Here is a 13,001-nt window from a genome sequence, read left to right on the forward strand (position 1 = left end):
CGAACTAGCACCCTCTGCATTGGAAGGCGAAGTCTTAACTACGGGACCACCAGGGAAAGCCCCTGTATGGATCTTACACATCAATAAAGCACAAAGTTACATCTAACCAGCAATTCTACCCCTAATACAAGTAAAACATGGAAGAGAAATAATACATAAAATTGAAAACATAAATCAGCAAGAATACTTATGGCCGGTCCATTTATAATAGGCTAAAACTAAAAACAGTCCAAGGCTCTATGAACAGGTAAATGGATAAGCAAATAGTACATATTCAGACAGTGGAATACTGCTCAGCAATAAAAAGGAAGCAACTAAAAAAAAAAAAAAAAGGGGAAGCAACTACTGATACACACAAGAGCCAACTCATTGGAAAAGACCCTGATGCTAGGAAAGACTGAAGGCAAAAAGAGAAGGGGGAAACAGAGGATGAGATGGTTAGATAGCATCACTGACTCAATGAACATGAATATGAGCAAAATCTGGGAGACAGTGGAAGGTAGAGGAGCCTGGTGGGCTGCAGTCCATGGGATCAGAGTCAGACATGACTTAGCAACTGAACAACAACTGATACACACACAACAACAGGGAAGAATCCTAAAACATTATGTCAAGTCAGAGTGAAAGCCTTTGACAAAAGAGTACATACATGTGATTCCATTTATATGAAGTTCTGCTGCTGCTGCTGCTAAGTCGCTTCAGTCGCGTCCGACTCTTAGCAACCCCATGGATGGCAGCCTACCAGGCTCCTCCATCCCTGGGATTTTCCAGGCAACAGATATGAAGTGCTAGTATGGGCAAAACTGATCTGGAAAAAAAATTAGAATGGTTGATTCTAAAGAAGCCGGGAAAGGATTGCCTGGGAAGAGGCACGAGGGAATTTTCTAGGGTGATGGTCATGTTCTCTGTCTTGAAAGGGGTCTGGGTTGCATGGGGATATGCTTTTGTCTGAGCTCTTCTGATGAAACACATAAGATTTGTGTATTTCATTGTTATGCACACTTTACCACCAAAGAAAAGAAACATAAACAAATACTGAAATCCAGTTAATGATAAGCTTGCTGAAGTATTTGACAGTTTTATCCATCAAAAGATGCTATTAAGATGGTGAATAAGCCACCCACACACCAAGACAAGTATTTGCACCACATAATAAACAAAGGATTAGTATCAGAATTGACAATAACCTAATAGGAAAAAAATGGGTAAAGAAAAGTATGGATGTGTAAATGAGGAAACACGTAGCCCATAAACACATTCCATCTGAGCAGTAATCATCAAAATAACAATTTAAATTGCAGTGAGATACTGGCTCCCTCTTAACAGAGTGGCAAGAGCTAAAACTGTGGATTATACTAAGTACGATGAGGATGTAGAGCAACATGCCCTCTGGTCCAGGGCTGGAGAGAGAAGCAAGAAAGGAGAAGATAACATACAGCCTACGACCTTGTGATTCTGCTCTATACATCCTAGAGAAACACACTGAAAAGAATCGTGCCAACAGCAAGGAAAAGTGGAGACAACGCAAATGTCCATCAATAAGTGGAGGGGGATAAAAACTAGATCACTTTGCAGCAGCAGTTAAAAGGAAAGAAAAAGGAATGAACTGTAACTGCTCATAACAGCATGAATCTCAAGAACATACACACGGATCAATTAAAAAATGGAATACAGCATGATTCCATTTATAAAAGGTGAAAAGCATACAAACTTTAGAAACATACTGTTTAAAGACATAAACCTACATGGGAAAGCAATAGAGAATAGCAAGCTAATAATGATAAGAGAGAATTCAGGTTAGTGTATCCCCTGGGGATGAGGAGAGCAGAGGTCACATGTGAAGAAAGGCATAAAAGCAATTTCCAAAGGGCTGTTGATACTGTTTCTTCCATTAGCTGGGCACATGCCTGCTTTATTGTTGTTGTTGACTCCTTACGACCCCAGGGACTGCAGTCCACCAGGCTCCTCTGTCCATGGGATTTCCCAGGCTAGAATACTGGAATGAGTTGCCATTTCCTTCTCCAGGAGATCTTCCTGACCCAGGGATCAAACCCATGGCTCATGAATTGGCAGGCAGACTCTTTACCACTGAGCCACCTGGAAAGCCGCCTGCTTTATTATTCTTTAAACTGTACATATATGTTTTATATGCATATAGATCTATTTCACAATGATTTTTCAATCAAATATTTTCTTATTGTCCAATAATTTCTAGTTAAAGACTGGGGTGGGGGGCGGAATGATCATATTTCCCTAGCAACAAGAAACATACAACTCCTAGGAACAAACTTAACAAGAAATGTTCACAACCCTCATAAAAAATCTATGAAACTTTAGTGAGTGCTATAAAAAAAGAGAGAATGACAGGAAGACATCAATCAATATGGGACAGACTATATTTCTAGAGAGGAAAACTATCATTATTATTTTATAAATTTAATATCATTCTAAATTAGATTCTAATGGTATGTGCAGAAGAGCAATAAAATGATTATAAATTTCATAGAAAAGAATGAATAAATGGGCAAATATAATCAAGGAAATGTTGAGAGAGAATCTGTACTACCAGGGGCTAACTATGTAAAGTCATAATTTAAAAAATGTGATAGTGGGACTTCCCTGGTGGTGCAGTGGTTAACACTCTGAGTTTCCAATGCAAGGGGTGCAAGTTCAATTCTTGGTCTGGCAACTAAGATCCTACATGCCATGAGGCACATCCCCCCCACAAAAAAAAACCATGATAGTGGAAGAAAAAGAGGTCAGTTAATGAAAAAAGAGAAAACCTAGTTCATATTTTGTGCACAATAATAAAGCTAACATTTAGAGTCAGTTGGGGGAAGGAGGAAGGAAATCTAGCAACCAAGACCAAAGTCTATTAACCTAGTAACACAGGTTATTGGACCTGGGAGGCTAAAGGGAAAGAGGGGAGGGAGACGCTCATGTTTGCCTTTTTGAATTTTGAATAACATGGTTATAATGTACAATTGACCTTGAATATAGTGGAGGGTGGTGTCAGGGGCATCAACCCCTATGCTTTTGAAAATTCCCATATAACTTTACAGTCAGCCCTTGATATCCATGGTTCTGCATCCACAGATTGAACCAACCATGGGTTATGTACTATGATAGTACTTCTTTAGTGAAAAAAAATCCATGCATAAGTAGACCCACAGAGTTCAAACACATGTGCAAGGGTCAACTGAATAGTCCAAAGAAATTAAAAAAAAAATTTTGTAGCAGTATCACACAGCATGTGGGATCTTAGTTCCCTGACTAGGGATTGAACCCATGCCCTCTGCATTGAAAGCATGGAGTCTTAACCACTGGACCATCAGGGAAGTCCCTTAAGTTTAAATTTCAAATGCAAGTGGTAGGAAAAGAAATTGAACCAAAAGAACTGGTGCACAATTTGAGAAGAAATAAAATCAGGCTTTTATACCTAAACCAAAATAAATTTTGGTAGAATTAGAGTTGAATGGAAAAGAGAGAGCTAAATGGAAAAGCTGACATTATATAAAGAACTAGAAGAAAATATAGGTGAATATTTATCTGAGCTTGGGTGGGGGAGACATTTCAAATCCAAACGCAAGGGAAGAAATCATAAAAGGACTAACCACATGCATCAATCTGCTGGGGCTACGAAAACAAAATATCAAAAACAGGGCAGCTTACAGAACAGACCTTTATTTCTCACAGTTCAAGGTCAAGGTGCCAGGCAATTCAGTTTCTGGTGAGGGTTCTCTTCCTGGCCTAGAGACAGCTGCCTTCCTGCTGTGTGTCCACGTGGCCTTTCCTCAGGACATGTGTCAGGACAGAGAGAGAAAGAGAGAGCTGTCGGCCATCTCTTCTTATGAGGGCACTAATTCCATCATGAGGGCCCCACCCTCATGGCCTTATCTAACCCTAAATACCTCGCAAACACCCCATCCCCAATACTATCACATTGGAATTAGGGCCTCAACATATGCCTTTCAGAAGAAAACAAACATTCAGTCCACAATACCACATAAACATCAGAAACTTATCTATGTTTAATAGTAACACTAGAAAAACTAACACTGGATTGAGAAGAAAATGTGTTACATAGATGACAGTCACTATTCATATGGGTAAGTAAATGTTAAATAAAATATAGGTTAGAAAATCATTGATACAGAATGATCTCAATTTTTAAACATTAAACATGTTTATCTCTCAAGGCTGGGAATCACATATGTTTATATTCTTTGTACTTTTTTTTATGTTTTCTAAATTTTCTATAATGAATATGAATTCCTTCTAAGATTCAACAAAACGACTGTTGTTTTTAAAAAGTGTCACATCATGGTCAAGCAATATCCGAGACAGAGGGTCTAGTTCTGCAAAACGTTAGGAGGATGGTTGGTGAGCCAGGCGTCCTGCACATCCTAGAGTGTGATCCGTATCACCAGAACCCCCAAACAGAGGCAAGTCCTTCTCCCCAGAGGAGGTAGGCATGATGAGAATCTTGCACCAGTGAAAATTCTGCCCCGTGGAAAATGGTTGAAGCTCCAATACTTTGGTTACCTGATGCAAAGAGCCGACTCATTGGAAAAGACCCTGATGCAGGGAAAGATTGAGGGCAAAAGGAGAAGGGGGCGACAGAGGACGAGATGGTTGGATGGCATCACTGACTCAATGAACATGAGTTTGACTAAGCTCTGGGAGATGGTGAAGGACAGGGAAGCCTCGTGCGCTGCAGTCCATGGGGTTCCAAAGAGTCAGACACGACTTAGCGACTGAAAAGCAATGGAAAAGGGAAGATTTATTTGAGATGGCTCCAAAGAGACAGACCCAGACCCAGAATGACAAAGAGGCAGATCTCAACTCAAAAAAGGGAAGAATTTCTATCTCTATGAGCTGCCACAAAATGCAAAACACCAAACAGTGAACTTTGTGTCACGGTCCACCCAGGACTCAGGGATGAATGGAGGAAGACTTCTTAGATCAGGAAGGGGGGGTAAATTAGACATTAATTTTTAATCATATAATTACTTTTCCTTTAAAAAATTTAAAACAGATTGTATACTTAAAAATGAATGACTTCGGGTATATAAATTATACATCAATGAAATTATTTTTAAAAGTTTAAATTTCACAGAGAAGGTGATATTTCTCTTTGATCACCGCCCCCAACACACACACACACACACACACACACACACACACACACACACACACACACTCCAAATGCTGGTTCCCTTCCCTGTGGATAATAGCTATTGTAAGTCTGGAGTGCCTTTTTCTAGACCTTTTAATATGCTTTTACATGTAGGTATATGTTATATATATTTATTTGTGATACTTGTGTGTGCTCAGTCAAGTTTGACCCTTTGTGACCCCATGGACTATAGAGCCCCACCAGGCTTCTCTGTCCATGGAATTTTCCAGGCAAGAATACTGGAGTGGGTTGCCATTTCCTCCTCCAGGGGAATCTTCTCCACCCAGGGATGGAACTCATGTCTCCTGTGTCTCCAGATTCTTTACCTGCTGTGCCATCATGATTTGTATTCATATAAAGTACAGCCGACTATGTGAAAACATTTCTATAAGAGGCATCATAATGTGCTTATCACTTTGAAATTCACTTTCTTCACCTTATAATCTTAGAGATTCATCATTATTGTTATAGGAAGACCCCACTAATTCTTTCTCAAAGCTGCATAAGACTCCCAGGTGCGAAAACGTGAGCTGATGTAGCTGAAGCTATTCCACCACTAGCAAACGTTCAAACGTGTACAGTTTTTCCCCTCAGACTGCAAACCGCCACCAAGGCCATCCCAGAACTTTCCACCTGTGCACACACACCAGGCTTCCTTTAGGGCAGATCCTGAGAAGGAAAATCCCTGTGATGTAGGGCAGATGCTGTTTCACTCTAGCAGGTCCTGCCTAATTGCTGCCCAAGACTTAGATCCCAAGGTTTTAAAAACCGGATCCCCGTGAAATGCCTTGTCAGTTTCAGCTCAGTGTTTCAGCCTACCTGGCACATTCTGCACTTGATTTTGCTCCACTGATCTTTAACCATCCAACCATGAGATGGGCTGCCACGGTCATTGACAGCACAGAAGCCAAAGACCACCTTCCTGGCTTCTCGTGGAGAGGACTCTCAAACGGGGAAGAGGCCCTTCCAAGCTTCTGTGAATCAAAGGGTGCTCTACCAGCAAATGAAAGCGGATGAGAGCTGAGCAAGAAGAGACTGTACAAACCCTGGTATCAACTCAGCCACTTGGATGTTGTTGTTCGGTCACTAAGTCGTGTCTGACTCTTTGCGACTCCATGGACTGCAGTACACAAGCCTTCCTTGTTCTTCACTATTCTCCCAGAGTTTGCTCAAACTTATGTCCATTCAGTCAGTGATGTTATCCAACCATCTCATCCTCTGTTGCTCTCTTCCCCTTCTTCTTGGATGGGCCAAGCCCAAAGATGAAAATGCGTCAAGATGTTTTAAAAAAAAAGCATCAACACATAAATTAGGTGTGAGTGCAGCTGAGTGAGTCAGGCAGGAGTGAGTCAGGCAGGCATGGGTATTGACAATCATTCACCCTCCTCACCAGGCAAGCCAACCACCAACTCCGTGATGACCCCCACCACGGTCACCACAACACCTGACTGATTCATTGTCCATGATAGACTAAGTGCTTTTACATAAGGTGCTACCTCCGTGACTGCGGTCTTACATAAGGTGCTCCAGTATTTTTAGCAGCATATAACTGCCATGTGGAAGGAGGAGCTCATTGCCCAGTGAATGCCACTCACTTTCCAGGCTGGCGCAGTCCTTGAAATGCTGATGTTCTGCAAGCAGCGTGTGGCTGTTGGAGCAGTGAGGATGTCCGTGCAGAGGACTGCAGCACCAGCCAGATTCTGCTCTTTCTCCAGGCCAAACGACAGACCCTGGCCAGCAGGGGATTCACTTCACTTCCCTTACCGCCAGGCCACTTCATGAACTTGGCAAGAACCCAGCGAGCCACCTCCTAGCCTAGCAAGCTCTCCCCAAACCCAGTGAAAGAGAGGGGGACAGGAGAAAGCCAGAGCGGGCCATGGTCCTGCTCCCACATCCCCAGAACCTGGGTGCCCATCCTCGTATCACCTCCCACCTCTCAAAAGAAATCCAAGATTCCAGGTCCAGTGTCAAGGGTGTGGCCCCTAGGAGGGACTGGAGGGTTAGTATTCCTGTCTTGGGTTGAGGGTCACTGCTGCCTTTTTCTGTTTTGGTAAATTTTATTAAAGTATCACAGACACACGCAACACACAAGTATACACAACAAATTGGTGAATCTCGAAAAGATGAACAGTATGTGACCAACACCACCCAGACATAGAAGCAGCACATCACCAGCCTCTGAGCCTTCCTGTGCCCCTGGGGACTACCAGCCTGACTTCCAAACCTTATAGTCACCCAGCCTTCTTTGCACATGGGGTAAATGGGATACTACCTACAGGCTGTGCTCTTTTTCTGTTTGGGGCTTTTGCTCAACAGTGTCTACGTGACATTTTCATGTTGTTCTGTGTGGCTGCGGACTGTTCTGTGGTACAGCGTTCTATCGTCTATTCAATGTTCTATTTGTCCACGCTACTGCCTATGGACACCGGGTGATTGCCAGTTTTGTGGCAATTACAAATATCGCTGCTGTGAACATTCTAGAACATGACTTTTCACTGCAGCCTTCTGCCTCTCACGAGACGTAAGAAGTTGAAAACGACTGCTTTAAATCAAATCTTGAGAAAGCCAGAGTGCTCTGCCTCTCCAATTCACCCTTTCATTCTTTAAACGCAGTCTGTCCGCCATCAATGTGGCACCAAGTGAAGAGGTTTGGCCACAGGCGTCAGACTTCCTAGTACTAAAGCCCAGCTCTGTCACCTACTTGCTGTGCATCCTTGGGCAAGCACTTAACCTCTCTGTGCATTTTTCTTACCTGTACAATGGGGGAAACAATAGTACTTCTACCTTTATTTGGTTGAAGATCAAATAAAGAAACAAGGTCTGCACAAAATAAGCGCCCATCAAAGGTAGTAGCTATGATTACAGTCAAAGGCACCCTGTCTTTCTTGGCACCCCAAGGTACCCTAATCTGGGTGACCCCCTGCCAGGATAGCTGAGCAGCTCTTACATAAGAGGAGGCACTAAGTAAAGGCAAACAGTCTCACCACCTCCAACTGGAATGGAGTTGTACCAAAAAGCCCTCACTAATCCCCTGGCAGTCGAGGGGTTAGGACTCTAAATTCCCCATGCAGGGGGCATGAGTTCTATCCCTGGTCAGGGAACTAAGATCCTGCATGCTGCACGAGGCACAATCAAAAAATAAAATAAAAACTGCTCTAATAAGCCCTCCTAACACCAGACCATGCTGTTTCCCTCTGCCTCTCCAGCCATCAAGGATGCATGCAGGCCACAGTCACTGTCCTTTTACCCACAAGGCACTGAATTTCATTCAAACTGTGACCTAAACCAGAGGCACCATCCGGGGGTCACTCTTAATGGTGTGTCAAGCAGCCTGGTGACAAGCTGCTGGGCCATTAAAGGTGCCCAGAAATCACTGTCTGAAAAAAAAAATGTTCTAAATGTCCACGCAAAAGGAGAGTCAAGTGGAATATTTCATTATTTTAGATGACAACGATGGAAAAAGCCCCTAGAAGCATACAGCACAGAGACCTAGGAGCAAGAGACTCGGGGCCTCCCATTACTGGTTGCCATGGCAACTGTATTTCACATCAGGAACTCATTTTCATATGACAGTGACCTGTGGAGGAAAGGGAAGGACAGCTCCTAAGGAAACTTTGTTAAAGGTGGTTCTGTTGGGGGTGGGGTTGATTTCTGTTTACCAAATTAAAAAAGCACTTAAACGTGTCTGAAGGAACAGAAATGACCTGAGGGCTCCTTGGGGTTCTGTGTTCCACAGCTCTTACTTGAGACACACAGACAAGACACACATTCACAAACATACACACAGTCTGTTTCAAAGGCCTCTGGGGGCAGTTGTCACAGCCTCCTTTAGGCACTGGTCCCACCATTAGGCATTTGTTCTATTACAAAGTCCTTTCCTGGGGTCCAGCAAAGTCCCAAGCAACCAGCTAACCACGCCATAAGGATGTCCTGGGCCAGGTGCCACGAGGACCTGTAACATGCTCCCTGGCCTGAAGCATATGCTTTCCTGGATAAACAGCAAACCCCAGTATCAAACAGTCTTGCAAGTCAGACTTGAGTTCTAACCTCTGTTCTGCCTACCCTCAAGTGTGTGGTTTGGGCCAGTCCCTGGACCTCACTGGGTTTGCGTCCTCATGGGCAGAATGAAAACCAGAATCCTAGCGCCTATACCTCTGGGGGTCGCACAGATTACACACTCGAGGAATCTCTTGGAAAGATCAGCATATGCAATTTCTGGTACATACTGACCACTCAACAAACAGCTGCTATGAATAAGCACTGGAAAAGCATCTCTTACACCCATGATACAACTGGAGGCTAATAGCAGAACACAAAGTGTTAAATGGGGTGGCACAAACTGTAATGAATCCATCTGTAAGACCAGCGAGAGTGCAGGCCAGTGGGAATCCAGAACACTCGAACAGTCCAGGAGAGAGGTGGGATTTGAATTAGTGGCTCAGTGGTAAAGAATCCACCTGCAATGCAGGAGACTCGGGTTTCATCCCTGGAGAAGGAAATGACAACCTACTCCAGTATTCTTACCTGGAAAATCCCATGGACAAAGGAGCCTGGCGGGCTACAGTCCTTGGAGTCGTAAAGAAGTTGGACACAATATAGCGAGTAAACAACTGAAGGAAGGCCAGAGATGTCCTTGGAGATTAAGGGGAGAAATTCCTTTATTGAGTCAACTGGGTACACGGTCCTGGGGATCCTGGAGGAAGGCAACAGGCTTCAGGGACACAAAGGGACCTGTGATCAGCAGACAGACAGCTATGGTCTCGTGGGCATGGTGGAGTGGGAAGGCCAGGAGAGGAGACCCCGGCGGGGTTGAGAGAGGCAAACAGGAAACAGCTTCTGAGCTGCGTCCTCCAGACTAAGGTGGAGAGGGCTGACCATCGTAGGGAGGGAAGCATTCTGGGGATTGGAAATTGGTTTGCGGCGGTAGAGCCACATGACTGGGAACCACAGGAGGTGAAAGAGCTGATCTCTGTGCAGGAGGAGGCCGGAAACCTCTGAAGATTTCCCAGGGGAGAATGCAGACAGGGTAAGGCAGCAGTCATCCAGGAGGAATCAGGCTACAGGTGACATGCCAGATGGACTGTGGGAGCTGGAAAGGATTCTGGCATCAGATCAGCCAAAGGGGCCTCTGAACTCTGGCCTGAGACTTCTGAGGCCTGGAGCAGAAGCCCGGTTACAAAAGGACAGGAGAGGCAAGACACTTCAGGGAAAAGAGAGTATGACAGAGGAGCAGGAAACCAACTGCTGGGGAGTCAGGAGGACACGGTGATCCTCGGGTGTCATTGGGCATTCCAGGAGCTAGGCCAAGGACTAGAATCTGGGGGTGAGGGGAATTCCCTGACAGCTTCCAAAGCGAGTTCTCTGAGAAGATAAACATGGGCCTCTCAAAACATCCCAGCAAAGAGGGAAGGGGCCTCAGAAGAGGAGAAGGAATGATGGAGAAAGAAGAACAAAACCAGGAGAGAAATGACAGCAGAGAAGGCTGCAGACAGGGCACGTGCGCACAGAAACCCACCTCCCGGGCAGAAGCAATGGCAGCGGGATGAGGCCGAGGGAAAAAAAATATCAGTGTTTGGAAACAAGCTGGCTTCCAAGGAAGCAGCTTTAGCAATGTGGTGGGGCCAGCAGCTGGGCAGCAGGATTCAGAGGGGAGGCGTAGCGCCAAGAGGCAGGCAGCAGGTGCAGAGCGCTTGTCGGGAAAATGCGACAGTGAGAGAAACGAGAAACCAAGCTTATGGCTCTGGTGCTTGTGTTCCCTCTCTCCCCCCACAAGAGATGGGAGGCCAAGTGGATGTCAGAAGCAGGAGGATGGAGGGGCACGTGCAGACTGGCACAGTCTCTCCAGGTGTGTTGAGGGGCGGGCACGTTGAGAGGCAGAGACTAGACTGCAGCCCTGGCCCCTCCAATGCTCCTACCAGGGCGTCCAGGGACACTCTGGAGTCCCAGACCTCCAAATGCTGGGGATCGAGGGTTCCCCCAGACCCACTCACCCCCTGGGCCTCTGAACTCACAAAGGAGGCATTTCCACCTCACACCTCACACCTCTCCCCAAGGCCACCTCCAGGGGTGAGGGTGTCACAGACAGTACACGCGGGATAATCAGGTTCTCAGCCTTCTGAGCAGTAGGCAGGGGACAAAATTCCAGACTTCCCAGCAGAGCCCTGGCTGCACCACGAAAGGGGGCTTCTGCACCACGAAAGGGGGCTTCTACCCCCACAGCGCAGGTGTCACAGGGCATCCCTGTGAGTACAGAGCCTTCATCCTGAAGGGAGGGAGGCCCCCCAGATGGATTTCTACACTTCCTCCAAACCTTAACCCTGAGAAAATCAGAGGTGGGCCCGACTGCTGGGAGCAGGGTTTTGGGGAGACCAGAAAAAAAACCCTGGACAGGATTTTCAGGCTGAAAGGTGCGCAGAGTGAGAAATCTTGTCTGGCCAGTGACAGCTACCTCCATCCCGCCCTCCTGGGCACCAAATGCCATCAGATTCCCACTCCTGATCACCTAACCGAGGGTGAAAGTGCCAATGGCCAGGGCCCAGGCCCAGCCGGGTGCCCACGCCCATCATCGGGAGCGTGGGACCCTCACCAAAGGCGAGGCCGAGCGCAGAGGGGTGGTGCGCGTCGTCCCCGCTAGGTCGGGAGGTGCCGGCGACCCCGGGGCCCCTCCCGCCCACGTGCGCGCCCCGCAGGCGCTCGGTAAACACGGCACTTGTTGACTCGCCCGGAGCGCTAGCCCCAGCGCCGCCTGCCGTCGGCCGCCGCCTTCGACCAGCCACTCGCTCGCTCCCCGGAGCTCGGCCGCCCCGCCCCGCCCGGCGCCCCCACCCACCCACGAGCGCGGGCGCCGACGGGACCCCCGAGGGCCCCAGGCAGGCTGTGGCCAGGTCGCCGAGCACCAGGCGCTCCGGGGACCGGGCCGGGCCCAGGCACTGACCCGGGCCGCTCGAGACCAGCCCTGGGCTCCGGGCCAGGCAGGCGGGAGGGAGGGTGGGAAGGAGCGCGGCTCGGGCCCTGCACGCGCCCCTGGCCCGCGCGCCACAGCTCCCGGGGCCCGCCTGCCGCTCCGGGGCCGCCCCGCGCGCCCCCGTGGTCCCCCGCGGTCCCCGCCACCGAGACACACACACGCCCCGGCGCTCCTAGACCGGGCCCCGAAAGAGGGGCGGCCCCCCGGGAGCCAGACTTACCCGGGGTCCGGCCGGCCTCCGGCGCGCTCCCCGGCTGCCCTCTGGCGGCGGCCGCGGGAACCCGGCCCCCGGCCCGCCCCACCCCGCCCCGGCCTGGGACCTGAGGACGCAGGCGGGAGGACCCGCCTGAGATCACCCCTTAGGCCAGGGCCCCTCTGGATGGCTGTGCTCGCCGTGGAACCCGTCTCGACGGCCCTTTGCTGTTTCTGAGTAACAAACATCATTGTCTGTTTCCTAAGCAGCTCCAAGTCCCCAATCCCCCGCAAAGATCCATTCTAACCACGAGGCAAAAGGAAGGCAGGTATGACCTCTGGGGCCTGAAACAGCACCTGCTGTGGCTCATCTTATTTGTTGAATGAATGAACGCTCCACCGATGGACAAAGGACAGGCTGAGGCAACCTGCCACCGTCATTAAAGGAAACAGCCACAAACCCATCAGCATTGTGTCACGGCTGCCACGTTCTCCACTTCCACCCCCGCGGAGCCCCCGGTGCATGGCTTCCTACGCAGGTGGGGTGAGAGTGAGAAGCGGTGGAGAACAGTGTTAAAAGCCGTGTTATTCTTCATTCTCTACCAGGAATATGGTTCGACCAGAAAAACTGTTTATGAACTGATTTCCTGAGATAACTGCAGAACT

At 47.9% G+C, this 13,001-nt stretch overlaps 1 protein-coding gene across 1 annotated transcript in view; it reads right to left on the reverse strand.

The window, feature by feature from the left end:
* The window catches only part of RPH3AL (rabphilin 3A like (without C2 domains)), a 137,224-nt gene extending 124,819 nt beyond the window's left edge, over positions 1 to 12,405 (reverse strand). Inside the window, exon 1 of the mRNA XM_040243814.1 lies at positions 12,364 to 12,405. The gene's annotated coding sequence lies outside the window, so the exon portion shown is untranslated. The remainder of the gene's footprint in view (positions 1 to 12,363) is intronic.
* Between the last annotated feature and the right edge of the window lie 596 nt (positions 12,406 to 13,001).

This window comes from Oryx dammah, unplaced genomic scaffold (assembly GCF_014754425.2).
Source record: "Oryx dammah isolate SB20612 unplaced genomic scaffold, SCBI_Odam_1.1 HiC_scaffold_8, whole genome shotgun sequence".
In the NCBI taxonomy this organism is placed as follows: Eukaryota; Metazoa; Chordata; class Mammalia; order Artiodactyla; family Bovidae; genus Oryx; species Oryx dammah.